The 27,159-nt window shown below is 40.3% G+C and overlaps 1 pseudogene; it reads right to left on the bottom strand.

Moving 5' to 3' along the window:
- Positions 1-412: 412 nt before the first annotated feature.
- On the bottom strand, positions 413-27,118 carry LOC119474699 (annotated as a pseudogene).
- Positions 27,119-27,159: the final 41 nt, after the last annotated feature.

The raw sequence follows: 27,159 nt of genomic DNA, 5'->3' as shown, positions 1-27,159 counted from the left end.
ACCCGACCTTAACCATCTCGCAAGAGTTTTGCAACTTGGGGGTTACCTTCTAGACCAGGGGTGCCCAATACGTCGATCGCGATCTACCGGTCGATCGCAAAGGTAGTGTGGGTAGATCGCATGGCATTAAAAAAAAAAAAGAAAAAAAAAAATTAAAAAAAATTAAAATATAGACGTCAGCTTATCAGAGCAGATTGAGAACTGTCTGTCAGAGTTTGACAGACGCTTTCAAGACTTTGTTTTACTGGAGCCAGTCGCTACATTCATGTGCTACCCTTTTCGGGAAGATGCTGAGGCTGATTCACTCGCATCAAAAATTCATTTTAATAGATCATTTTGACTTGATCATTTTATAAGTAGCTCGCATGCTGAAAAAGTGTGTGCACCCCTGTTCTAGACACAACCACCTCTGTGGTTCAGGTATTCACAGTGTTCGCAGCAGCGAGGAGTGAGGCGAACAGAGAGTCTGGTCTTTGCTTCAGCACATCTGGATGATCTAACTCTGCTACCTGTTGGACAGAACACTTACTGTAAGTCTAGGTTCAGGATCACACAAACTTTATCTTTGTGTGTTTGTGTTTGTTACCTCTCCGTTGTCCATGACCAGAATACGATCTGCGTTCATCACAGTGTTGATACGATGGGCAATGGTGAGCATGGTGCAGTCCTGGAAGGCTTCATGGATTGTGTTCTGGATCAAGGCGTCTGTCTCGGCATCGATGGATGCTGTTGCCTCATCCAAAAGAATGATCTGGTGGACAACAGGAGGGTCAGTTAATCTAGACGAAGAGATTAGCTGAAGAGCAGGGGAGTTGGGGCGGCATAGGGTAGAGAGGGTTTGGAACAAAATGAGGTGCAACTGTACAGACTGACATATAGAAGAGAACAAGACCATTTAGAATAGTGATGATATGATAAATGAGTAAAAGACTGGCCAAAGATACCGGTCGTGGTGGGTTAAATGATGCAAATGTCAATAATATAAATATCATGCATTTACATAGATATGTAGCGGTAGTAATCCAGTGGCTGTTCAGCAGAAGTACAATTTTAAAGTTTGTTAATAAAAATAAATCAAACCTTGGAGTTGCGGAGTAGTGCTCTAGCCATACATATCAGTTGTTTTTCTCCTACAGAGAAGTTCTCTCCATTCTCCATCACCGGCGCCTGTAGTTCCCCCTCCAGTTTGGAGATCTGAGGAAACAAAACAATACTCATTGATTATTAAAGGGATAGTTTGACATTTCGGGAAATACACTTATTCGCTTTCTTGTATCTTTGATACACAAAGTACATAAAGCTGATAATATTTCTGTACTTTTTCTCAAGTAAGATCTTACATGCAGGACTTTTACTGGTGATGGAGTATTTCTCGAGTGTGGTATTGCTACTTTTACTTAAGTAAACAATCTTAATAGTACCTCCACCACTGCTGCAGTTACAGTTTTTCTCAATTGTTTACACACAAATACTGGTACTTGACACACAATGACCACAACATGTAACTCATGCACCAACCCCCTGAACCAATTCTGCTAAACTACAAGCACAATTCCTGCTTTACACTCAAATTGCAGTTCTAAAACACACTTTTTTCAAAACACTACACACAATTCTCTGCATTTGGCACAATTTTCATGAAGAAAATCTCGTTTTCACAAGGAACACACTGTCATTCAAAATTCTAAAGACAATTGCCCTACTATGCACACTGACTCATCACATGGGCAAACACTTGTCACACAGTGTTACAATTAGCAATCAGAGCTTTAGCATAAAAGGGCAAACATTGCTTGTGATGTGGATGAGGTGCTGTGGCCAGACCGAAACAGAAGAGAGGATGCAGCATAGTTTTTTTTCTTCTTTTTTTTTTACTGTAACTGTATACAGTAAATTCCTCTGTTGTTTTGTATGTAGACCACTGTATGTACAACTTTGTGTTGGTTGGGATGTTCACTGTGTACATTGTTTTTGTGGGGAAAATAAAATATATTTGTTACCGTGTATTTGTGTGTTCTGAGTATAAAAACAATATTCTAAAATATTTTACAACACACTTATGTATGTACTGTCTGTAGTAAGTGTAACACTGAACAAAAAAAAGGCCTAAGTCATTATGATGAATGGAGAAGAAGTGTTTTCCATTCATCATAGTGTTTTACATTGAGCACATCAGTGTTCAACTGGTTCTTATAAATGTCTATTCATATGATGGTTTGTGTGTGTCATTTGAAACAAAATACCATTTTGAGAAGAAATAACATTGTTTTGAATGTAAAGTTTCATTTTGCAGGAGAATTGAGGGGTTTTGCCCATTGTGTGTGTGTTTTTTTGATTTGTGTGTAGAGTTCTGAGAGTATGAGGCATGCTTTCAGAAAATGTGTGTAAACAATCGAGAAAAACTGTAATATATAATATATACAAGTTAATAATATTTGGAAAAAAAGGGTTCAATAACACCACTACACCACTAAGACAGCTACTATCTGGTCAGATAACATTATAATTCAACATATGCATCACAAACATTACATGTCATTGTGTCTCTAAGCATTGTGTTTAAGTGATTGCAGTCAGGTATGAAGTAGTATGTATGAGTAGACCCAGAAAAAAGGCTGTCGCTGGATGAGTTGACTGATTTGGTCTGGATAAATGACCACACACTGTAATGAAACTGTTAATGTTATGCAAACATACTGAGTCCTTCATGTAGGTCTTCTCCAGCGCCGCCCAGATCTCCTCATCGTTGTAGTTATTGAAGGGGTCCAGGTTGTACCTGTAGGCAAACACATGTATTATCACAGTTGGCGAGCCAGTGACTAACCCAACACAGTGAGAACAGAGGGTGCCTGTGTGTAAACATTAAGTTCTGTGGAGTTAGGGGTTAACTTTGGTTACCTGACTGTGCCAATAAATAGCACAGGATCCTGGGGGATGATAGACAATTTGCTGCGCAGATCCTGCAGACCAATGTCCATAATGTTCACGCCATCTATCAGGATGGTTCCTGCTGCTGGCTCCACCAGCCTGAACAAAGCCACACCGAGAGAGGACTTCCCTACAGACATAGAGCAGAATACCTAAGAATAGTAACCCTAATGGTTTACAGAGGTACTGTAGTGTTTCCCCTCTGCTCCCTGCAGTCATGGTTTAACAAAATAACACTCTAATCCCAGTAAATTCTTTCATTTACACATTTAAATCCAAAAATGCTGCTGCAACACAGCGCTATCAACATTTGCATTGTATAAGGTACATTATGATCAATATGGACTATAGGTTTAGTGATTTACTTTACTGCATTTATGTTTACTATATAATGACATATTCACATACATGCAATTGTGTGTGTATTCAGTACTGTTCAAGATTCAACTCTTATGATAATTAGTTATAGTTTCTTCAATCAATCGATCATTTTAATATGTCTAAATCATCTTGACATTTTCATTGTTTTGCAATTGCATTGCCCATTTACACCAAAAACCAACTGTATGAAAAACAAAGTTATGAGTAAAAACACTTAATTATAACTATAATAACCAAATGGTATATGGTAAACAGACGGTTAATTAAACTTATTTAATAGTTATTTTACTGTTAACAAACAATGAAATGATAACAATGTTTACTAATTATAAGTAATGCTATAATTTCTGTCATTTTATAATTAGTTTTGTGTAATATGAAATAAGTAGTTTATAAATTCTATATTGTATCATAGCTGATAAGAGACGATAACAATTACATTCTGATTACATTAATAAAGTAATTATTAACTGTTTATTGTCGTACACATTATAACATTTTATACACTATATTAAGTATTCATTAATTTTTACCAAATGATTTGTAAACTTTTAAGAAATCATTGTAAAACATCTATAAACATGACATAGATAGCTGGACCAGAAACCAGAAAAAGTTATTAACCATTGACAAAGTATTAACTATCAATCTAAATAATGTTCATAGATATTTTACAAAATATTTCTTAACCATTTAACAATGTATTATAATCATCAGTTGCAACTTTATAAAAGCCATCCAAATAGTGTTTATAGATGGTTTACAAACTAATTATTAACAATTAACAAAGCATTACAAATATCTGGGCGATCTCTCTATGTAATGTTTATAGATGTTTTACAAACAATTTTTTAAAGGTTTACAAATAATTTCGTAATCATTAACAAGTACTAAATTTAGTATATAAAGTGTAATAATGTGTGCAACAACAAACTGTTAGAATAACATGAATTATAGCATTACTAATAATTAGTAAACATTATCATTTATAATTTAATGGTTTGTTAAGAGCAAGATAACTATAATAACCATAATTTATAAATGGTAAATTGATTAGTTAATAAAGTGTTACCGTAAAAAGCTTTGGAGTCAGGGTCTTACCAGAGCCTGTCCTTCCCACAATGCCCAGCTTCTCTCCAGCTCGGATGAAGAAATCGAGTCCGTTCAGAACAATGGGTGTATTCTCTCTGTACCTCATCTTATAGCCCTTGAAGGTGATGGTTCCGCTCTTTGGCCAGTCCTCTGGGAGTTGAGCCTCCTTGATGTGCCTTGGGGCCTCAGACGTACAAGTCTGTACACAATAAATGACAACTACTTTTAGGGAGGAGAAAGGAGGTGTGTCAGATGATAATTAACTGCATAGCAGAAGCACAAATAGCTTTAGCAAGTGCTTTTCTTGAATAGTTTAATGTACAGTTTCAAGAAGACCAGGACAGGTGGATGAAGAGTCTGACCGTGATATATTCCTGCAGCCGCTCCACCGAGTTGAATCTGGCGTCCACCTCCGTCGACTGTTTCACTACATGCTGAAGTATGCCTGTCAGCTGGACAACACATAAACAGAGTCTGTAAACACACATGTTGCAGTTGCTTGCAGTGTGTCTTTACAACAATAAACCAAAGGTTCATAAATTTACCTGTATGGTGTAGGACAAGGCCAAGCCTTTCAAAGCTGGACTAATGATATCATTACCGCTGAGCACTACGAACAGAGACACCAATAAGGTCATGACCGTAGCCATGAAGTCCGTCCAGAAGGAGAGCCAATATGTCCCAGAGTGAAACAGTAAATAGTGGATGGAGTTGATGTCATTCAGTTCCTTGAACCTACAACATGATAAAGGACAGTAAAACAGAGCTTACAATGCAGACCAGCAGGACACTTTGACTGAAACATCTCTTGCTCTGGAATAAGATCAAGCACAGCAGTGAATGCCTTCCGACGTGCAGCAGCCTTACGATTCGGCTCTGTATCAGTGACACGGTTGGTAGCTTGGACTGTAGCTTGGGATGTATCTCGCAGATGATTGGCATACTTCAGGTTGAATGACTTGCAACAGGACAATGGAAATTGGCCTCGCTCGCAAACAGGTCCTCGCCTTGCACCATGCAATGTAGATGGTGTTGCCCAAGGTCTAGGGCTCGAGGCTCAATCTATTTCCATGGTGGCTCCTTCAATGCTCCGTCATTGTCCTTAAAGGGATAGTTTGGGTGATTTGAAATGGGGTTTCATGAGGTACTTATCCATACTAGGTGTATTACGTACAGTAGAGGATCGTGCCCCCAGCATCGAGAAACAGATAGGAGCACTGGCAACGGAGCAAAGCAATACGGTGCCGTGAACGTGGACAGCATTTTATCCCTGTCCCTCTCAGAATGACTGACAACTGCTCCAATCTCACTCTCTCCAGTAGGGGAGGGATGAGATGGAGCGGTGGAAAGGCGTAAAGCAGCTTTCTCGGTCATGACATGTGTGCAAACGCATCCACCCCCAGGGGCAGGTCGTGCCAGGGAGAACCATATAGCGTACAGTGGGTGTTGCATCTTCTGGCAAATACATCCACTTCCGCTCTCCTAAACCAGGACCAAATAGGCTTCACCATCTCCGGGTGAAGCCTCCACTCGGACAGAAGTTCACTTCTTCACATGAGGTTGGCCCCCCCTTGTTCTCCGGTCCTGAAATTGAGCTTTCAGAGCCAACATGTGCACTGAGGCCCACAACCACAGGTTCTCCGCTGTCCCCAACAGAGCAGCTGACTGAACTCCAGCCTGTCTGTTGATGTAAGCCACTATGGTGCTGTTGTCAGTTCTCACCAACACATTCTTCCCCCATACCAGGGGCTTGAAGTGTTGGAGGACCAGGAACACTGCCTGCAGTTCGAGTAGGTTGATGTGTCGGCCCTCCGCCGGAGGCAACACTCCACCAACCGCTCTTCCTAGGCCAGTCCCTCCCCACCCTGTTTGGGACACATTAGTGAACACTGTGACGTAGGAGGCCACTCTTCCCAGCGGTGTTCCCTTCAACAGGTGTTGTGTGGACCCCAGTAGTGAAGATCGTCCTCTACCGAGGGAGGAATGCTATCGAAGCGTTGCTGTGCTTCTTGGCATCCAAGCAAAGGCTGGCAAACCACCTCTGCAGGCGCCGCATGTGCAACAGCCCCATCGTGCTGTATCTCCCTATTCACCCATGCATGGGTAGATGAGGGACGAGAGGCTGTCAGAAAACATGCATGTAAAATACAAGTTACAGGAGGACGCTTCTGCAGTTCTTCTGACCCACCACAATTATCTCTCTTGTGTTTCTTTAGCTTTGGCGTGATTAACTACTACCACTTCTACCTAATTCTACAAAAAGAAAAGAAAATAGAGATTGCATTACTAAGAAGCAAGATACTGTACGCATTTGGATCATCACGCTCCGAATGGCCACAGACGGAATGGGCACTGCACTCGTGAATGTAAAGCAGAGAAGAATTAAAACTGAGACTGAAAGGTCAGCAAACAAAAAGCAAAAGTATTTCATGTTGAGGAACTCTGGTATCTTACAGTTGTATGTGCCTGTCTCTTATATTGTAGGCATGGATGGTGCTGAGGCCCTGCAGGGTAGAGGTGGTGAGAGAGATGCAGGGAGAGCGACTGATGTTCTCCATCCTCTTCATCTGACGGACACTCCTCTGGAAGATACTGCAGAAGAATCACAGCTGATATTCAGTATGTAACTATAAAGCCAGGAATCTCTGTCTGTGGGTAAATGGTAAATTTATATAGCACTTTTCTAGTCTTCCAACCACTCAAAGAACTTTACACTACATGTCAGCATTCACCCATTCACACATCCATTCATACACTGATTGCAGAGGCTGCCATGCAAGGTGCCAACTTTGACCATCAGGATCTAATCTAAATACTCAATTTGGGATTAAGTGTCTTGCTCAAGGACAGCCGGACAACCGGGGATCGAACCATCATCCTTCCGACTTGCTCTACCCTCTGAGCCACAGTTGCCCCATGGGTATGTGGGTATGTGTGTTCTTCGCATATCTCAAGAACCGTTCATCCGATCGACTTTACACTCGACAGGGCTTCAGGACTCTGCAGACTCTGATGGTCACCATGTGTACCTGCCTGAGTTTCTTCATACCCTCTACCCATGTGGCATGCCTCCCCATCGCATCACTCTAAAAGTAAGAATGGTGACCAATGCTACTTTGAAACTTCGACCAGCACAATGGACAGTGCAGTGGGTCACAGTATATCATCGATCAGAACTGCCTCATCTCTTGGTGGCAATATCTGTGGTTGGTGTCAACACTGGACACACACTCATGCTTTGCCATGACCGTAAATAAATCACAGGGGCAGTCGCTACACCGTGTTGGGTTGGCAAATCAAGCAAGCTTCGCATTTTTGCCCAAGATGAAGAGACAAAGAAGAAGCGCCGCTTCCTCAGCAATGTTGTTTATGGGGAGGTGCTGATGAGATAAAGGTAAATCTAAAGGATTTCCAGTCGGCATAAACAGGACTGACACATTGACAGAATAAACTTGGACTTCAATGATCGTCCCGAAGTTCAGTTGATGCTGGTTATGATTTACAGTCGACATAAATGGGACTAAATCATTGACATAAGAAACCTGTATTCAACTAATTCTCCTGAAGTTCTGTTGCTGCTGGTTATGATTTACAGTCCGCATAAACGGGACTAAATCATTGACAGAAAAACCCTGGAATCAATTAATCCTCCTGAAGTTCTAATATGCCTATTTTTTCACATTTAGTGCTTATATTTTATTGCAAATTTGTCCAAACATTTTGTTAATCTGTGGATTTAAAATATCTTAGAAAGTCTTTTTTACATTTTACTTAATGCTACCTATAGACACCCTGTTACATGGCGCCTTTTAACATAATATGTAAATAGATATCAATGTAGTTAGATACACACTCTTGTGGTGTAATAGTAACACATCCATTCATTGGGTGGATGATTCCAGGTGCAAGTCCTGGTAAGAGTGTGATGTTTTTTTGCCAGATCACAAATATAGTGTAATCAGTTAGTATGAGAACAACAGTAATTGGCCAAACTAGGTAACACGATGTTCGGTTTGTCATTTGTATTATGTAGTAGCCAGAGGGTCAAAAGTGCTTTGGTTTTATGGCCACACCTGGAGGACAGGCAACAGCATAACATTTGCGCTTTCCATCCTGGTGATTCTCCGGATATGCCTGTTAGCTCCAGGGAACATCACCACCTCAACTCGCACTATTGAGGTATGTAACATCTGGAGCTTATCCATACACATTGCATGGGGCTTTGCCTCCAATTGAGGCCATACAATGTTGGTGTGATCATTTGCACGCAAATGACTCACAGACTCTAGAACTGCTAGAGGAAAACTATGTCACGGCAGGTGTATTACTCAGGACCCAAGAAAGTGCAGTGTAAAGATAGTATGAGCAGTTCTCGAGAAGGCTGCAAGACGCAAAACCACAGACCAAGCAGTCGACCCGTTCTAAACAGGCATGTTTTGAACGGGCTCTGCACTAGTACCTGTAACAACTCTTGACTGTTCATTCACGCACCTGCTTTTAAGATGAGCGACAATGTCAATGGAAATCTAAATCTTAACTGATATCAACTCACAAGATAATGAGGGTGAACAAAGCTCCAATAACAGCCACAGCTACCAGCATGAGGGGGAAGACACCCGAGATGGTGATAATGATGAAGGTGATCAGCAGACTGAAATCCAAGAAACGGCTTATGTATAAGGGAAGCACAATGTCCACCTCCTCTTGATCTTTGGAGAAGCGGTTGAGAATGCGGCCTGTTGGCGTTGTGTCAAAGAAACTCATGGGACTGTAGAAAATCTGAGAAGGGAAAACAAAAAAATCTTCGTCATCAGCGGCTCATTGGTAGAGCTTCTACCAGGTCTGAAAGAAGTCAAACCATGAAAGAGTAACCATGGTTACATAGATATAGGCTGGGGGTCAGCAGTCGTTCAACAGTACCTTCTTGAACATGGTGTCGTGGAGTTTGCAGGAGGCATTCAAGGTGACCCAAGTGTAGGAGAAGCATTTGATGATGGTAAGTAACACCATGACAAGCAACATCCCGCCATAAATCATTTGGTAGAAGCGCAGGTCTGGGTTTTGTGAGATGTCGCCGTTGTTTGTAGTTGTGTTATTGGAAGACTGGGGGAAAAAACAGAGAAGTAAGTGAAGACCAGGGCCAGAGGAATAATTTATCAAAAACATTTGTCAATATATTGCCACAATATTGTGCAGATATGTGGAAATAACACATATTTATCAGATTTGCTCATGTGTGATCAGTCAATACACTGGATCACAGTATTACCCAATGTATAATGACTGTGTAGAGAGAGACAAATCAGTTTTTTTTACTCATCGTAATGACTGACATTTATATCTAAAGTTTAAACAGAGATGTGATGACATTTATGTGTGGTTACTGTGGGAGTGAGCACTGGGTAAACTAAACACAATCAAAAAGACTGAGAAAAGTAAAATGTCTGATTTGGATCCATGCAAGTTTAGTGCAAAAGGGAACAATGGCAAGAGGTTCTCTTCAGGTATTCGCTATGAATAAGCCTCGCCATCTCACACTGTTAAGGTCAGATAACAGTATCGTGTGGCCTGCCAGCTGTGTTATTTGGCAGTGGACATTAGTAGCCAAAGTTCATGGGATAGAGATGGGCAAGTCTTACTTCCTATCTCCCTCTGCATGAATCATATTTATGGTGTATGCTTTTGCTCCACATAACAGCCGGAGTCCACTTAAAGGGACTATTTGTAAGATTCAGAAATGCTGCTCAACAGCGACACCTGTGGCCTTGAAATCAACGAAAGTCAGCGTCGAGCTCGCGCTTGCTCGCTCTACATAGACATGAACGAGCATCGCTCAAAACAGTGAGGCGACACACGTCAGCTAAAACCACAATATCACTCTATATTTCAGCTGCTTGGCAGTAATGTTAGCTGACCAGACCGAAGGTCTCTCCATGAATCAATGCTGATCCTAGTGTTGGCTTTTCCTGCTCAGCGCAGGCTTCAGCAGCGGGGCTACTCAACAAGTTACGTCATCGCCTCCCGACCGCAGCCGGCAGCCGAAGACCACCGGCACCCGGTCGGTAACGAGACGATAACGTAACTCGTTGAGGAGCCCCCGTCACTTCGCAGACACGGAAAACCTCTGTTGGTCTGGAGGAGCTGCAGCATTTATTTCTGCACAAAACGTCCACTGTACATTCACCAGATATTCTCAGAGCTAAACTAACTCTTCTGCAGTGTGTAGTGAGCGCGCGTTCACATCTAGAGGTGGAGCGAGACAGCGAGGACGCGCGCGCCGTCTGAGTGAAGGAGAGTAGGCAGCGGAGACGAGGCTCCGGCCACACGCGAACGCGCATGTGTGCCGACCCGCTACATTTATACGCTTAAAAAGTTACAAACAGTCCACTTAATATTGTATATTCTCTTGATCTCACTAACCACCAAATCCACCATTATTTCTTAGTTCTTTAGTTAGCATCAACAGTTTTGATAGGGATTATTTCTTGATAGGGACGTTAATCCCCCACACAAGGATATATAAATAAAGTTGAGTTGAGCTGTTTTGAGCTGGTAATTAATTAAACATAGAGTGTAGGTACCGTATAGAAAGAGTTTGTATCTGTCCTTGTTGTCGTACAACACATATTCGTGATTTTAGCCACAGACAGTTTAGTTCTGTCTGTTCTCTAAAAGCACACCACCTTCATCGCTGACAACACAGACAAAGTTATGTGAGGAAAAAGAGAGTTGTGCAGCTCTACCAACGTCTGTGCACACCTGACCAACTATGTGGAAAAAGTGTGTGACTGTTGGATTGTTAGTTTTGGGAAAAGACTGTGTGAAGAGAACTATTCAATACCCTCACTGTCAAAAAACCTGTTGGAGCATAAAATAATCATTTTTGTTTCCAGCTGTTGGAAGTCACACAATCACTGAGAACACATTCACATTTCACCCAGGGCTGCATGTGTGTGTGTGTGTGTGTGTGTGCGTCATATGTGCATGTGTTTGTGGGAGAGATTTCGTTCTCACCCCATCCCCGTTCTGAATCCAGAAGCTGAGCCACCAGCCGCTGAAGGATGCGGATCCAATCATCAGGACGATGTTCAGGAGAGTGAGGAAGGTGACAATGTATCCTGCAGCAACACAGTTACATCAAACATCATCAACCGGGTTGTCCATTTGTGAATTGTGCATTATTGCATAGAATCATGCCAATGCATGTGTGTGTTTGTGTGTGTGTGTGCTGTATCAGACCTCCAGCTGCCTTGCTGTATTGCTGGTAGATTCTCCAGGAGACGGGATGTTCTGTGATGGACTCCTGACTGACCAGCTGATCCCCGACAACAGCTTAAGAGGAAGAAAAGGCAGAGTGAAAACCATCGTAGAAAGGGGCAAAATGTGAAAATTGTTGAAATACAGGAATAACGGTGCACATATTCTCTCCTGGAAGGCATTCATAGAGTAGTACTCGTTTGCCGTTAACACAAAGGTGACAGAAATAGTTGTGTTAAAAAAAGGAAAATAGAGATCTTGAGAGAGAAGTTGAAACCTTGCCTATCTCCTGACCTCCGCACACCGGGCCCAATCACTGTAGTAAGTGAATGTCAGATTATCTGTTTTGGAAAATTACAGAAATTGCTGGAGAGGTGTGGGGGAGGAGGGGGTTTCCGAAGCTGTTCAACCATCCAGCCAGCACTTCTGGCCACTTAACTTGCACACCCTTTGTCTTTTAGGTTCCCACATTGATATAGAACCATATAAGTCTGACATCCTTGCAGAGACTGGATATATTACATCTGAACTGGCTGACCCTACATCAGAATTATAATTTAATGAGTGTTGTAGACTCACATTTTTGGTCAGCTGTCGTTCCATCATCATATTCGTCCGACATGTCAAATGCTGAAAGGAAGCACAGATGTGGGTGGAAATATAAATAAATGACGAAGAAATCCCAGTCATGTTTATACTGTAATAAAGACATAAACATGCCCAAATAATGCAATAACAGTATATTACAGTCAGGATTGTAGCTTTGTTGCCCTGTCTGCCATTGTTTGCAAAGTTTTACAGAGCTCATTGGCCTTCCTTTGTCATCCAAGGTCCCTTTGTTACCTCGATGGACTGCTGGCGTTACCTTTTACCTCCTCCTGGTTATATATTGGCTATTTTATAAGCCCACACTTTTAAAATGTCACTTTGCTCCACAGAGGAATTGTGCCAAAAGTAAAGCAACCTATCCTCCAAAATAACTATGACTATGTAGAATGTGCTACACTTCTGGTGTGTCTTTGTTCTAAACTATAAAATAGTTTCCTCATAATGATGAAATGAACCATCCACGAATTAGCCCACATAAGTTATTTTAGATCACTACACTAAAACATTTTATTCCTGGTTGTCATACCTGGGTTCGCTAGCCCGCTGTCTGTGCCATCACTTAGCTCAACGTCCTTCAGCTGGCAGTGTCTTTGGGGTGACACTTCCTCGTACTCATTCTCACTTTCACCCTAAAGTAGATGATGAACCGTTAACTTGTGCCCTCGTAGACGACATGCAGTTTATTGTTTCTGAGCTAGTAAAACAATGAAGAACTGGTGAACGGGTTTCACAGCCAGTAAAACAATAAGGAAAGACATAATAGCTACAGTACATCTGAGTTTTGAACTGCAGGTTATTTACTTCAGACTCTTCCATCTGATAGTCGGTGATGAGCTGAGCGTAGCGTCCGTTGGCTTCCATCAGGGCCTGGTGGTTTCCGGCCTCCCGCACCTCGCCATCATCCAGAACCAAAATGTCATCACAGAACTCCAGATACTGAAAGACACAAACGAGGACAAACGAGGACAACCATGTCAATGAAACAAAATCCCAGCACTGTGGCAGAGGTTTACCCAACACAGTCTAAACAGCACGTTTACATTTATGGCATTTGGCAGACGCTCTTATCTAGAGTGATTTATAATACTGCTCATAATTCATGATAAAGGAAATACTAATGGCAGCAATCAGACACCACTTCCTGGGTTGTGATTTTACTTTTACTTAGGGGTTTACCACAATAAGATATAAATCTCAAATTTGTACAATAAGTATAAACAAGTATTATGCAACTTTGATTGAGAAATGCCTAATAATAAGCTATTAAAGATTCACTATCTGCTAAAGAATAAATCTGTGTCTACCTGGAGCTGGTGTGTAATCAGGATGACGGATTTTCCTTGGAGCTCTTTCTTAACACATTCTTCAAAGATGTGTTTCCCCACATGAGCATCGACGGCAGATAGTGGATCGTCAAGGAGGAAGATGTCTTTATTGGAGTAGACAGCTCTCGCCAGGCTGATCCTCTGCTTCTGCCCCCCGACAGATTCAGCCCTCGCTCTCCAATCTGCCAACAAAACAGCAGAAAGCTATTAAGAACACTGGCAACAGGGTCTGGTACATCACAAAATCAACTTTTCACTCTACAACAATGTAGAATAAATAGAGAGGGGGCAAATGCAGAAACTGACAATGAAGACAGCAAAGTACTCACAGCTTCAAATAAACTCATAAACATAGGTCAGACTTAGACTTCTGAAATTTGGTTATACCAACTCAAACTGCCTAAATAATTAGGCCTGGTATTCAATTTGTAATCATTAGTTATGACTCAGACTTAAACAATACGATTCTTTACGTCATGCAATACTTTGAACAGCATTTGGTGGTCTTTCTCTTTATCCATCTTTTGTGAATCCTTATGTCCACTGAGGGGTTTCCTACTACACATCAGAGGATGTTAGTGTTTAAAGTTCCACTATGCTTGTAAGAAATCATTAAAATGCATTAAAAAAAACAAGAAAAACATTCAGTTTGGAGGGTAGAGAGTACAACAGAGAGCTCCTACCTCAGTTTGATCACCATATGGGAGGATTTTTCAGGTCAGCTCTGAGACTACAGACATCTATGACTCTGTTGTATTCTGCGGAGTAAGACAATTAATTGCCTGAAGTCAAGGGACAGCCACGTATTCAGCAGAGCCATTTTTAAGACACGTTATACCAACATCACATAACATAGACAGCGGGTGTACACTGCAGTGCCTCACAATTAATCATTATTTTCCTTATCATAGGTTGTGTTTGATCTCTATAGGGGGAACCAAAGTTTCAAAATATACTCAAATAGGGCTGCTGAGTATATGTCTGTATTACGCAGTGCTGAAAAGGGATTCTCAAACTTGATCCCAATTAATTTCAGAATTGTAACTAGTATCGCTGATCACATCAGCTATTCGTTCCATACAAATAACATTAAAAAATTCAAGTAACCATGTTTCTATTAAGAAACATTTTTTGGCTTACGAAATCATACTTTTTGCAGCCAAAAAGACTAAGCCCTATACTATATTCCTGTCTGGTGTTGAAACTCCTAAATCTTGTTCTCTCCTTTTTATAGCCCGTTTTATAGCCTCTATCTAAAATACATCGCAAGATATTTTGTATGCAGTGTCTTAAGAATCTAAGCAATGCTTTTAATTGCTCAGATATACTGTCCCTGAAAGTTTATGAGAATTAATGTAAGAGCAAAACTCACTGCCTACTTCTCATTTCACTATTTCTGCAAAACCACAGGACAATGCACATGAAAGAGAGTCGATAAGAAAATACAAGGCTCAGAAATTATGCATTTCTGGATGTAGTTTCGGAAAACATTGTCAGGTCCTAGGTTGACTTCTCCTACCGTATTTCCTTCATATAATGATTACAGCAGAGCTATAGGCCTAACTACAGTCATAAACAGCTGAATGAACGTGACTCGAGACGTGAGAGGAACTTTCTCCCAGTTAAAACAGTTGTCACGTGAGATAACCTCAAAAGAAGACCTATTCAAGCATGCAATGAGGAACAATGGTAAAACATTCACTTCAAAATGGTATCCCCTTAGTTAATAATAGCTCCTCATGTTCTGTATTCAAAGGTCTGCAGTTACTTATAATTTAGTGGTTATATACTTGGACTGGTCAAAAGGTTCCCCCATCAGGATGTTTTCTTTAACTGTTCCATGGAATATCCAGGCCTGCTGGGAAACGTAGGCAAATGTCCCATCAGCTGAGAGGGAGCCCTGCAGAAGGTGCATCTAAAATTGTAAAAATGAGCAGACAACCATGAGAAAAGCTATTAAATAGCATCAGTTAAATCTGGTTTAGAGGTAACACAATGTAAATAAGGAGCATCATTTTTCATAACAGTTGTGTAACAGAGTGGTGGACAATAACAGTGAAAATTAACAGCTAATAAAAATGTCAAACATGATGTCAGAGACTTGTAGAGATTGTAAAAGAAAATAAAGGACAAAAAAGACAAAGGAGGAGCCAACCTGTTCCAAAATGCTGGAAATCAGTGATGTTTTTCCACTCCCCACGTTCCCACAGACACCAAGCAGGTTGCCCTTCAGGAGGTAACACAGAGAATAAAGGTTTACCCTTAACCCCAATCTAGTTCACCTCATGTATCCATATCAGTGGTAAAGAACACCTTAGGCAGTGTGAAGGAGATGTTTCTCAGAGTTGGCAAGGTTTCAGTCTTCCCATTCTGGGACATCTCCTCCACTTTGTGTCCCTTTGTGTCCCCGTTGGCTGAGCTGGGTGGGGGGTCTGGCAGTCTGTCTGGTTTGATCCAGGAAAGTGAAGCATTTTCATCACTATGGGCGAAGTTCACTGTCTTTTGTCTGGATCAGGTAGGTCTCTGGATTCTGGATCAGTAATATTTTCTGAAACAGCCATACAAGATATTGCAGTTTGTATCGCTGGATGACATCACAGCAAAATAACATTATATAAGATCAGAGTAGTAATGAATACTACTACTAGTGCTAATAACATTGTTAGTGGTTGGGTTTACCCTCAGTCGTTTTAGTGATACAGCAGCCCTCAGCCAGGGACCTGGCAGCCAGAGTCAGGAAAGTCAAGCAGAACCTCAAGGAGTTGAAGACGGCGATGATGGTAAAGGCCTGTTAATAACAAAGAATGGATGCTCAAACACAACCTTACAACTACAACCCTGACAAGGTCATATATACTGAACGTTTTTAAATGGACCACAATGCTCTAGTGACCAGCACTTGTCTGTAGCCTGCTCTGGTTCAGTGCAAGCACAAATAAACAAAGAGGTGAATTCATCATGAATAAGTGGCAACAAACAATTCATCTAAACACATATTTATTTTATGTCTCAGATCCATACACGCTGTAATTGAACAGAGCTTTTTGTTCTGTCCAACTACGTACAGACTTCTCTCTATGTTCTTTTTTCAATACACCTCTATTTACCACGTAAATCACACAGTGGGCATGTTTGCAATGGTTGTTGTGCTGTATTACTATATGTGCTGCACTGCTGTGGTACTCACATCAGACGAGTTGAGCTTCAAGTTGAACGCAGTGTGTACAATGAAGGTGATAACAATGGCAAAGGTGGAGCTCATGCTGGTGATGCTGACAATAGCATTCATAATGCAACCGAACTTCCGTATTTCTTTCTTCTCCTTTTTCCTTAAGCCTATAAGAGAGACAACATAATAGTTTTTTGTTTTCTTTAAACTTTACCTCTCCTGGTAAATGGATCTCCCAGTGCAATCACATTTCAGCCCACAGTTGTCCACTGAGCACCTTCACTGTAGCAACTTGGGATAAGTTATTTGCTCAAAAGTACCTAGAAAATGGTTTTTACCAATTCAGTCACCAGAAAAAAAAAAAGGTTGGCATTGTACATTTCTGCAAACCACTGGATACGTTGAATTTTGGTGTTTCTGAACCAAAAATTTTTTTTCACAAAAGTTTTGTGAATAAGTAATATCAGCCTCATCACGCTTGCAGAAATGCGCAATGCCACGTGGTTAATTTTGTGAAACGATCATAAAATGATCGGTTAGGTTTAGGCAATTCAAACTACTTGGTTCAGGTTAGAAAAAAGATCATGTGTTAATTAACGTAGAAACGGATCAACGTAATAATGTGACAACGTAACAAGGCAAAAGTGAGCATGGCTCACATACCCCGCTCACTGCTTGACCCCTGCTAAAGTAGTGCCAAAGGTTTTGCAACAAACTTTCCCTTTTGGAAATAATTTAAGAAAAATGTGGGCACCCTGGACTTCTAACCCGAAAAGGCACAACTAGACCACACTGTCAACCATCTCACCAAATTTGAAGTTCCTAAGTTTAAATAGTTTCCGAGTTCTGCTCCGGAACGAAAGTGTGACACGCTAACGACAGACACACAGAGCACTAATAACTAGGGCTGTCAATCGATTAAAATATTGAATCAACTCTTATCAACATGGGAGTGGACAAATATGCTGCTTCATGTAAAACGTGTTTCCTTCACCAGGGTTGTCCCTTGTCACGATCTCAAGGTGCAGCCGGAGGAAGGAGAGTGTCCGGTTTGGGGACCTAAGAATTGCGTCTCTGCTCTTTGCAGATGATGTGGTTCTGTTGGCTTCATCAGACCGTGATCTTCAGCACGCACTGGTGGCTGTTTGAAGCCAACCTTAACTATTCGAGGTTAATGCTCAACCTTAACCATCTCGCAAAAAGTTTCACAATTTGCACGTTACCTTCTAGCCACGACTCCCTTTTTGGACTTTCTTATGTAACTTTAGGTATCAATTGTAACAATGTTATATAACAATCGCAAAGTCAATGTTTACTGTTGGTTTCCCAAGGGACACGAACAGCCGTCTACTGGGTGGAAGTCCTGTGTTTGTTTGACCCAGTCACCACCCCCTCCCTTCCTCCCTTAGAGGACTATCTCACTTGTTATACGTGTTATTACCACGCAACTTTCAATAAAAGCCGCTCGATGAACTACGTCACAAGTTAGAGAGGCTGATGGCTGCAGCAACTTCTAATGCATTTCAAGAAGCACATTGCTGCACACCCACAGGGCATGGACTGCCGGAGGCAAGGGCGTATCAGATACCTGTTTTGCATCTATATTGGCAAACCATTCTATATGAGCAAGGTGACGTGAAGGTGGAGAGTATGTGGCAGCTGCAGCCTCATATCCAGCCTCTGGTGCCTCTGGCAGCATGGCTATGTGATTTTCAATCAAAGACTAATAAAAAAATAATTAAAACATACTGTTTCAATTAAACTACTTCGCCATCTGTGTTGGCAATTCCCACCATCTCCAGATTCCTGTAAAAGGTGCACACAATTTCCCTTCAACCATGAAACATGGAAAGTAGCACACTAGATTGGTTTGTATAAATGATTCCCCTAATATTTGGTATACAATAAAGATTAACAACATGTGTCATGAGTCAACATGCAGCCTGCCTAACTTCATACCCTCGATCTTCTTTTCAAAGGAATCTTCCAGGCGTACATCTTGATAAGTTTGATGCTGTTGAGAATCTCATTTATATTACGAACACGGTTGTCTGTTATCAGAGTGATTCTCCATCTCAAGACCCTAATGAGCTTGACCAAGCAAACCTGAAAGCAAAAAAAAAACAATGGTAAAATTAGTGACAACGGGAGACAAGCTGCAAAGCAGTAAATATTTTAGGGTTGTCCACGTTGGTGGCTGAATTAGTTAGTAATATACCTCATGTAACACAGAAAGCTATAATTATTTGCCAACTAGTAGTTAATTAAACTTGATATTTGTTTATACATTTTGATAATTACAGTGCCACTTTTTAGCTCTGATTGTGATAGTAGTAAAATCGGATTTGATTATTTCACACTGCTTTTGAAAATATGTCTATATGTGAAGTTTCTAATGTACAGACCTGTATGAGGATGATGATGAGGTAGGTGAAGACTCCAACCAGTGCGCTGTAGCCCAGAATGTAGCAGGCATAGACAATACACACAGTAAAGAGCAGCGGAAGGTTCATCAGAAGGCTCCCTAACAATATTGCGTCAAATAATTTCTGGCCATCGTTGGTCAAAACATTAATCAACTGTACAGGAGAGAGAGGGAGAGAGTGAGAGAAAGACTGTAATCCACATTGCCAAGATTGCATTACCAGGGTATGTTTCTTGAACTAACAGTCACAGTAGGTGAATTCCACAAGACATTTATGACAAAGAAGTTTGGATTTACAAAACAGGATTAAAAACAAGGTTAGCAGAAAATTGAAGAAAAATGCAATAATATCAAATAAAAAGTTTGATAACAAAATGTATTATTCAAGAAATGCATTATGCAAATAAGTCTTCTGCAATGGCGTAGCACGGGCGTGCCACCCAAAGAGGCAGCTGGCACACCCAACAATCAGATGCAGAATAAATGTTTAGTTATAGCCTTACTCGAAAAAATTAATATTACTAAACAAAACAATTATCCATCTGCAGCTGTTCTATATTTCTACTAGTAGACGTTGCATGAAGCATGCGGCTGTATTGTGTCGAGTACTGTTATCCGGCGATATATTTTTCCTCCTACCTAAACCTGAACCAAACCTCATACATAACGCTGACTACCGAGGGGGGGGGGGGGAGGGGGGGGGGTTGTCAATTTAACAGGAGGGAAACACTATTCGACGGGGGAACATACCTCAACATAAACACCGGGACCGGGAGAGGCTGCACAGAAAGCTGCTGAGGCCGGTAGAAAACGGGGTTGTTGGTTAGAAGGTAAGACGCAAATTGCGAACTCCCGCAAGATAGTTTAGGTTAGGCATTGACCTCGAAGAGTAATGGTAAGGCATTGACCTTGAATTGTTAAGGCTAGGATAGGTCGTCGGGGCAACGAGTCTCGCAAGAGCTTTTTGCAAGTTTATACATAGCATATACAGTATATATACTGTATATATGTTATTTTTTTGTTTTTTAATTAGATTGTCCAAAACTGAGGCGGCAGGTGGGGTGGCTGTATTAGTGTTAAAGCAGCCAAAAAAACTATGGGTGCTCGCACCAAAGAGCCTCTCCATTTCAAAGTCCTAGGTTGCATTTCAGTCCCAGTCCGCCCCTGGATCATGTGGCACACCCAGTTTTTCTGATGCACACCCACCGTTTTTTTTTTTCTAGCTACACTTGTCCCCTGTAACACCAATTCCATTGGCGCGTAGGATGCTTTGGTCGTATGATTTTATGAGTAATCGCAAATGCATATAAACTCTTCATGCCCCACATACAGCCATTCACATATTGACTTGGTAAGTCATTCTCCCCATGTGACTGTTGTTGAGTTGGATCAACATATCCAGCACAACATATTATTAATATTATTGAAGTTCTTGTTCCTTGTTGGCAGAAGAACATGAAGTAATAGTAGGTAAAGGGTAAGAAGTTTTTGGTCTCTGTGTAAATACCCAACATGCTACAGTGCATACTCAACTCATTTAACACACTCTAATACAGATACAGAGAGAACTACCACATAAAAAAATAACCACATTAGCCTTAGAGAGAGAGAGAGAGAGAAATGATGAGCAAATTGATTCTGATGTATAAGATCACTTTCCTAGAGAAATGTAGACACCCTGCATTAAATAAGCATTAACCCTTATGTATGTAACCCAGTCTTTACCTCTCCCGTTGAAACGCCGCTGTGCACCTGCAGAGAGATGACTTTCTCAAAGGCCACTGAAGAGAAGGCACCCTTCAGTCTGACTGCAGTGCGCAGTCCCAACGCCCACAGCAAGGAGAATAGGAAGGCTCTGCATAACTCTGAGGTGAACAAAGCGAAGGCCATGCCAACACCATAGGTTACTGTGGACTTCTCTGGGTCCTCAACATAGATTAGGATCGCATGGACCAGAACAGCCTGAGAGGACAGAGAGGTTTGTAAAACACAGAAGAGCATTAAACATTAAACAACCATTCATTTTATCAGTCACAAAACATTTGTGATGTCATCCATAAAGACTTAAAGGGGACATATCCTGCTCATTTTCAAGTCCATACTGGTATTTTGGGTTTCTACCAGAACATGTTTACACTTTATTTTACTGTCTGTCTGAATATACCTGTATTCACCCTCCGTCTGAAGCGCTCCGTTTTAGCTCCTGTCTCTTTAAGCCCCCCCCCCTCCCGAAAATGCCCTGTCTGCTCTGATTGGCTTGTGAGAAAAATACGGTGCACCTTTACATAGGTATAGTTCTCAAGTCATGGGTGGAGATACTCAGATTGGGGGCGGTATATAATGAGCCCACATGTGACATAGGAAAGGGAAACAAATCCGAATGGCTTGTTGAATCACATGTTTCCTGATCTATACAGTGCTAAAAAAACTGAGTGGGTTGTCTTATTTCACAGTTTGTGGGTTGGTAGGGACTCCAGATACCCAAATGTGTGTGCACAAACACTGAAAAAGTGAGTTTTCCATGATATATATGATATGATATCCATGACATTTAGTTGCATTTCTTGGCATGCCCTGCAATTCCCACACATTTTTATCAATTCAAGGTAACACTTTTTACAGGTCTGCAAATCAGTCATGGTAATTAGGTGATAATAAGCATCTAAACTATTTGAAATTTCTTTGGAATTACTGCCAAATTACTATGTAATTATTATATTTACCTCAAAATCTATCTAAAATGATCACGATACACATAAAAATGGCCGCTGCTTTGACCATCCTGCTATGTTGATTCGAATGGGAATGTTCTATTTCTATGGTCTACACGAGTATACCGAGAACAAAACACTGAAGCGATAATCAGGACGCAGCACAGCGGAGATTGCATCATTTGACACCGGATCCTCTCTTTTCCTCCACGGACTTGGAAATGTCACTGGGCCTAGCATAGCACAGCATTAGCACAGTAATGGCACATAGCTAAGGAAGACTATTTAACTTTAACTTCTGTCAATGGTAACCTACATGTATTGATTTGATTTGATGTTATTGAGAGCTTTGTTGTAATGTCTGTTTATGCACCTACATAATTTTGGTGCCTCGTTAGTATTAATATCAATTGATTGAGTTTTATTAATACTAATATTTTATTGATATTAATAATTATCTTTGATATTTGCTGATAACCACACCTGCTTCTACTCGTTCCCAACATTTTTAAAGAGTAAACCAGTTGTTTCCAATATTTTTGGCTTGTGACACCTTACAAAAAAGCAGTACCCTGGGGCCCCTTGTCATGTTTAATACAGTATATCTATGAGTTGTTAGCATGTGCACCCTCTAAACGTCTCACATGGTTTCATTTAAACAATTGTTCTAAGCTCAAAGAGGTAAAACTTTCCAATATTTTACAAAAGGTGCAAAATATGACTACAGATTTGTGTAGCAGAATGTTTTTGTTTTTCTTTTGTATCCCATTAATCATCTCACGCCCCCTCACATTTATCTTGTGATCATATTACTTGTAGTGGAGTATTTTTTTTATTATAATGTTATACTGATAATTTCCTTAAGAAAAACATTATAATACTTCCTCCACCACATTAACAATGAATGTGATATTAGGACAAACTTCAGAGAATGCCACTGGATCCTGTCAATAAAGGAAACACTCGTGCTGTTGATATTAAAATTCAAATAAAATTACCGGGCCCAGAAAAATTACCACCATGGCAAGGTAACCAACGAGGAGAGACAGAATCAGCCTGGTTCTTTGAAAGCGAAGGATCACTCGAACCACAGAGGCCTTCTCCAGGCCCACCTTTGCCACTTCTTCCTGCCAGAGTCTGTGGAACCTGAGCACAACGCACACAATCAGCCTTGTTATTAAAGTAAAACAGTAACACTCATGAGATGCACTACACACGTTTTCCAGATATGAATTTCAGCAACTAGGCTTGTCATGTGTCATGTCCATAAATATACTGCAATGTGTCAGACCTTTCTACGCTGGCGTCGGCTACATCCAAAGGAGACAGGTTGAGAGAGCTCATGTCCAACTTATTCCTGAACAGGTCCCACATCATGGGGGTCAACCAGGAAAAGGTTGCAAAGGAAAATAAACCTGCACTGTCCAGAGGGTGGGACCTAGACATGGAAACATCACCCAATATGCAATGGGTAAAAATATGTAGTAAACATGTTACCTTAAAATTATTTATCAAATGATATATAAGTGTCTAAAAACAGAAAAATTATGTCATCAATGGCACTGACTGGGATGAGGACCAGCGGAAGGGTTTGAGGGTCTGAAGGCTCTGGCTGTATTTTCCGAATAGGGTAGAGTAGGCTTTTTCTCTGTTGTCCAAATCATTATGTTCTGGACTGGAGACCACAGATACAGTTCTCTGTAGGATACCACCTTCTGTCTTAAGAGTCACAGATTCAAAGAGACAGAGTGAAATAATCAGACAGAAAGGCAGAGTTGGACAGAGATGGTAGAGAGAGAGAGACTTTTGTAAATATTCGTGCTAAAGAGTCTCAAAAAGTGGATCAAACAAATCCGCAACAAAAACACAGGATGCAGGAGAAACAATAGGAGAGGAAAAGATCTCAGGCAGTGAAAGCAACATGTGAAGAGGGCAGGAGTGTTCTGGTGGAAGCTGCTGTTTGTTCTATACTTACAAAAGAGACTCTTGGAGTATCGTTCTTCCCCAAAGAATAGAGTTCTGTCATGTTGTCCTGTGCGGAGGGCAGCCAGCATGGAAAAGTCACACTTCTACTCGTCAACAAGAGATTTTAATTAGAAATATTGCTTGAAGCTGAATTTACAAGATAATTTTAACAGCATCAACACGGAGGCTGTAATCATTTCTCATTCTGCTGTGTAACAGTGTAACGTTGTTATGATTATGATGTGTTTGAAGCTTCATAACGCATTACAACACAATCGTCAGTCATCACAAGAGTTGATAATCACTCAGGATGTTTTAGGATGTGTTATGTATCATAACTGTTATGACAAGTCACAAGGTATTACAAGTGGGGATCAAAATACTTTACTCGGTCAAATATCAAAAATGTAGCCATATTGCATGAAAGGTTATGAAGTTTTACTAACAACATGGCAGAATACTGATATCAAACTTTGAGCGAGCATTGGAATCTTTCAAAACAGTGGTGTATGTCAGGGGAAATGAAAACACAGCCTTATTAAAATATAATGTAATTGAGTGTTAATACTGGGTCTTCAGGACGCCTGCTGGACGGCCCCGCAGCATCAGGCTCAGCCCTTTGACACTGTTTACATCGCTGTACACATATATATACAGTATGTATCTTTTTTTTCTCCGGTTTCCTCCCACAGTCCAAAGAAAAGGTGGTTAGGTTAGTTGTTAACTCTAAATCACCTGTAAGTGTGAATGTGTATGTGAGCGTGATACTATATACTATACAATACTATACTATACAATTCTATACTTATACTATACTTAACTACATCCCTGTTTACAGTTTATTCATTTTGCACTTACTGTCTATGACATATATATATATATATATATATATATTATTGTATTTATATTTTATATTTTAATTCCTATATTTAGATCATTGTTGGAGGGAGCCTGAGCTCTAAGATTTTCACAACTGCTTCTCTGTCATCGTTGCCTGTGCAAATGTGCATATAACAATAAATAACTTGAATCTTGAATAGCCTACCAGTCTTTCATGCCTCATAATCTGAAAATACATGTGAATGTGTATATGAATTACAGGAATCCCCCTCCCATCTGCCTCTCACCTCTATTCACACTGTGTCAAAGTTAACTAGTTACAGTACAGCCAAACTACATGCACAGTCATTGAAGATGAGTTCATTGACCCTTGTTACTGCACAGTAAAATACACAATATGAATACAAAAAGAGATACTTTACAACCTTACATGCAAAATGTATGATGTATTTCTGATTAGGTGTAACACCTGTATGTGTTATAATGTATACTATATAATACATCTGTAATATAATACATCAGTTTTACAAGTTAGTTAAGCTGATTTTCAAAATGTTCTCTTTGCTATGTCCTGTAACTTTTACACGTCAAAACATTGAATATTCTGACAAAAAAATGATGGCGAAAGATTTCAGCACTATACTTGAAACATATAACAAAATAGTATATCAAGAGCTTTAAAGGGGGTTACATGCTATTATTCTATTATGCCATTAAGTTAAACTAGACCTAACACAATGACATATTTGAGTTAATCATAAAACAATCTTAACTTACACTATCGTCCAAAGTTGGAATCACCCGTTATATTGATGATTTTCTTCTTTCTTTTAATAATGGGTATTTTGCAAAAAAACAGTATAACTCAGGACACCAATCTATTTTTAACATTTGAAATAGTTTTCAAAAGAAGAAGAATTAAATCCATTTAGTCAATGTCCCTGCAGTGTTGCATGACAGGGGAGAATATTGTTGGAACCCTTTTTTCCCCGCAAATACAAATACAAATTTGTTTCACTTTCCAGAAAAGCGTAAGTGACCCTCGATCATTATTTAACCACAACAGTGCAACTGGGCTCTAAATATTGTTTGTGTGCCCTCTGCGGTCTACTCAGTGGTTAGATTGAATAAGTTCAAACTGTGATATGTTCAGCTGATATTCCCTGATCCACTTCCAATCATGCTAACCCTAAATTAACCTTCTATTTCTATTGTGAAGTTTGAAGAATAGATTTGATAAAGCAACATGCTTGTTTGTTTATTCCAGCTTGTTATTGGCATTATTGTGCTCTTGACACTGAAACAGGATTCTATTTAAATCTGCACACATTTTGATGTGTGTAAACTTCCAGTTTCTTTTACCAGTGACTGGTGATTTATTGTATTATTTAACTGTTACTCAGAGGTATCTCTGTCTCTTTCTACATTGTGACTTTCAACAACCTAAAAGCATGAAAGACCATTCAAAAATATAGAGTAGTCCTCTCCCTCATCTGACTGGACCCAATCAGGCTTTTGTGGTCGGAGATTCCAAACTTTTGAATGATAGTGTATGTAAATAAAAATCTGATATAATAAATAATCTAAACATCAGGTAGTAGATCCTAAATAACGTGACACAACCAAAACCTGAATTGATAAAACTGAACTAAAATAGAAAGACTACAATAAACCGATCAAAACTAATTTAAACTGAGTTGAAGTAGTAAAATGAAACAATACCTCTGTGTGGAGGAAGAGGAGGACTTGCAGCAGCTTGTTGATACTGACTCTAAAGCTATCACAGGAGTAAAACGTTTTGTGTTACACAAGTCGCTTTTATAGAAATCAAAGTTGGCCTGTTCAGAGGTACTGCAAATATCCCATGTGTTACTCTGCCAAAACTCGTTAAAGTCAATTAGATGAGATTTCTAAAGATAAAAACTGTGAGGAGGGGGTGACAACATTTGTTTAAACCCAATATAAACCAACCAATGAATCAAATAAGTGTACAAGAATTCCATTTGATGTCCTTTTTGGGAAGTCCCTTTATCCAGCCCAGTCTTCAGCAGGATGCCTTAAGGAGGGTGACTTATTCACAGCTGAATAACAGCCCTCAGGTGATTTAGAAGAATATACTGACTCAGAGCAGGTATGGCGTGACTGGGTTTGTAGAGAAAGGGTCATAAAGAGACATTTTCGTTTTCTGTCTGGAGGAAGATATGATCACCATGAGCAAAAGTGAATACTCACTAATGTAGGTAAAAGAGTTCATCTTAAGGAGTTCACAATCACAACCATTTCTTATTTTTAACTGTAAAAAAGGAAATAAATAAATGTTGAAATCCTCCCACACATCTGCCAAACCCTTCTGCTAATATTTGTTTGAGTTGATGATTGTCTCAGTCAAAGAAAAATCTGTTATGTGTCACGTTCTTCGTCGATGGTTAGTGCTAGGTCTTGTATTTAATAGGGACC

The sequence above is a fragment of the Sebastes umbrosus genome, chromosome 2 (assembly GCF_015220745.1).
Source record: "Sebastes umbrosus isolate fSebUmb1 chromosome 2, fSebUmb1.pri, whole genome shotgun sequence".
NCBI classification, from domain to species: Eukaryota; Metazoa; Chordata; class Actinopteri; order Perciformes; family Sebastidae; genus Sebastes; species Sebastes umbrosus.
Note: the sequence above shows the minus strand (reverse complement) of the source record. Positions and strands in the feature narration are given on the sequence as shown.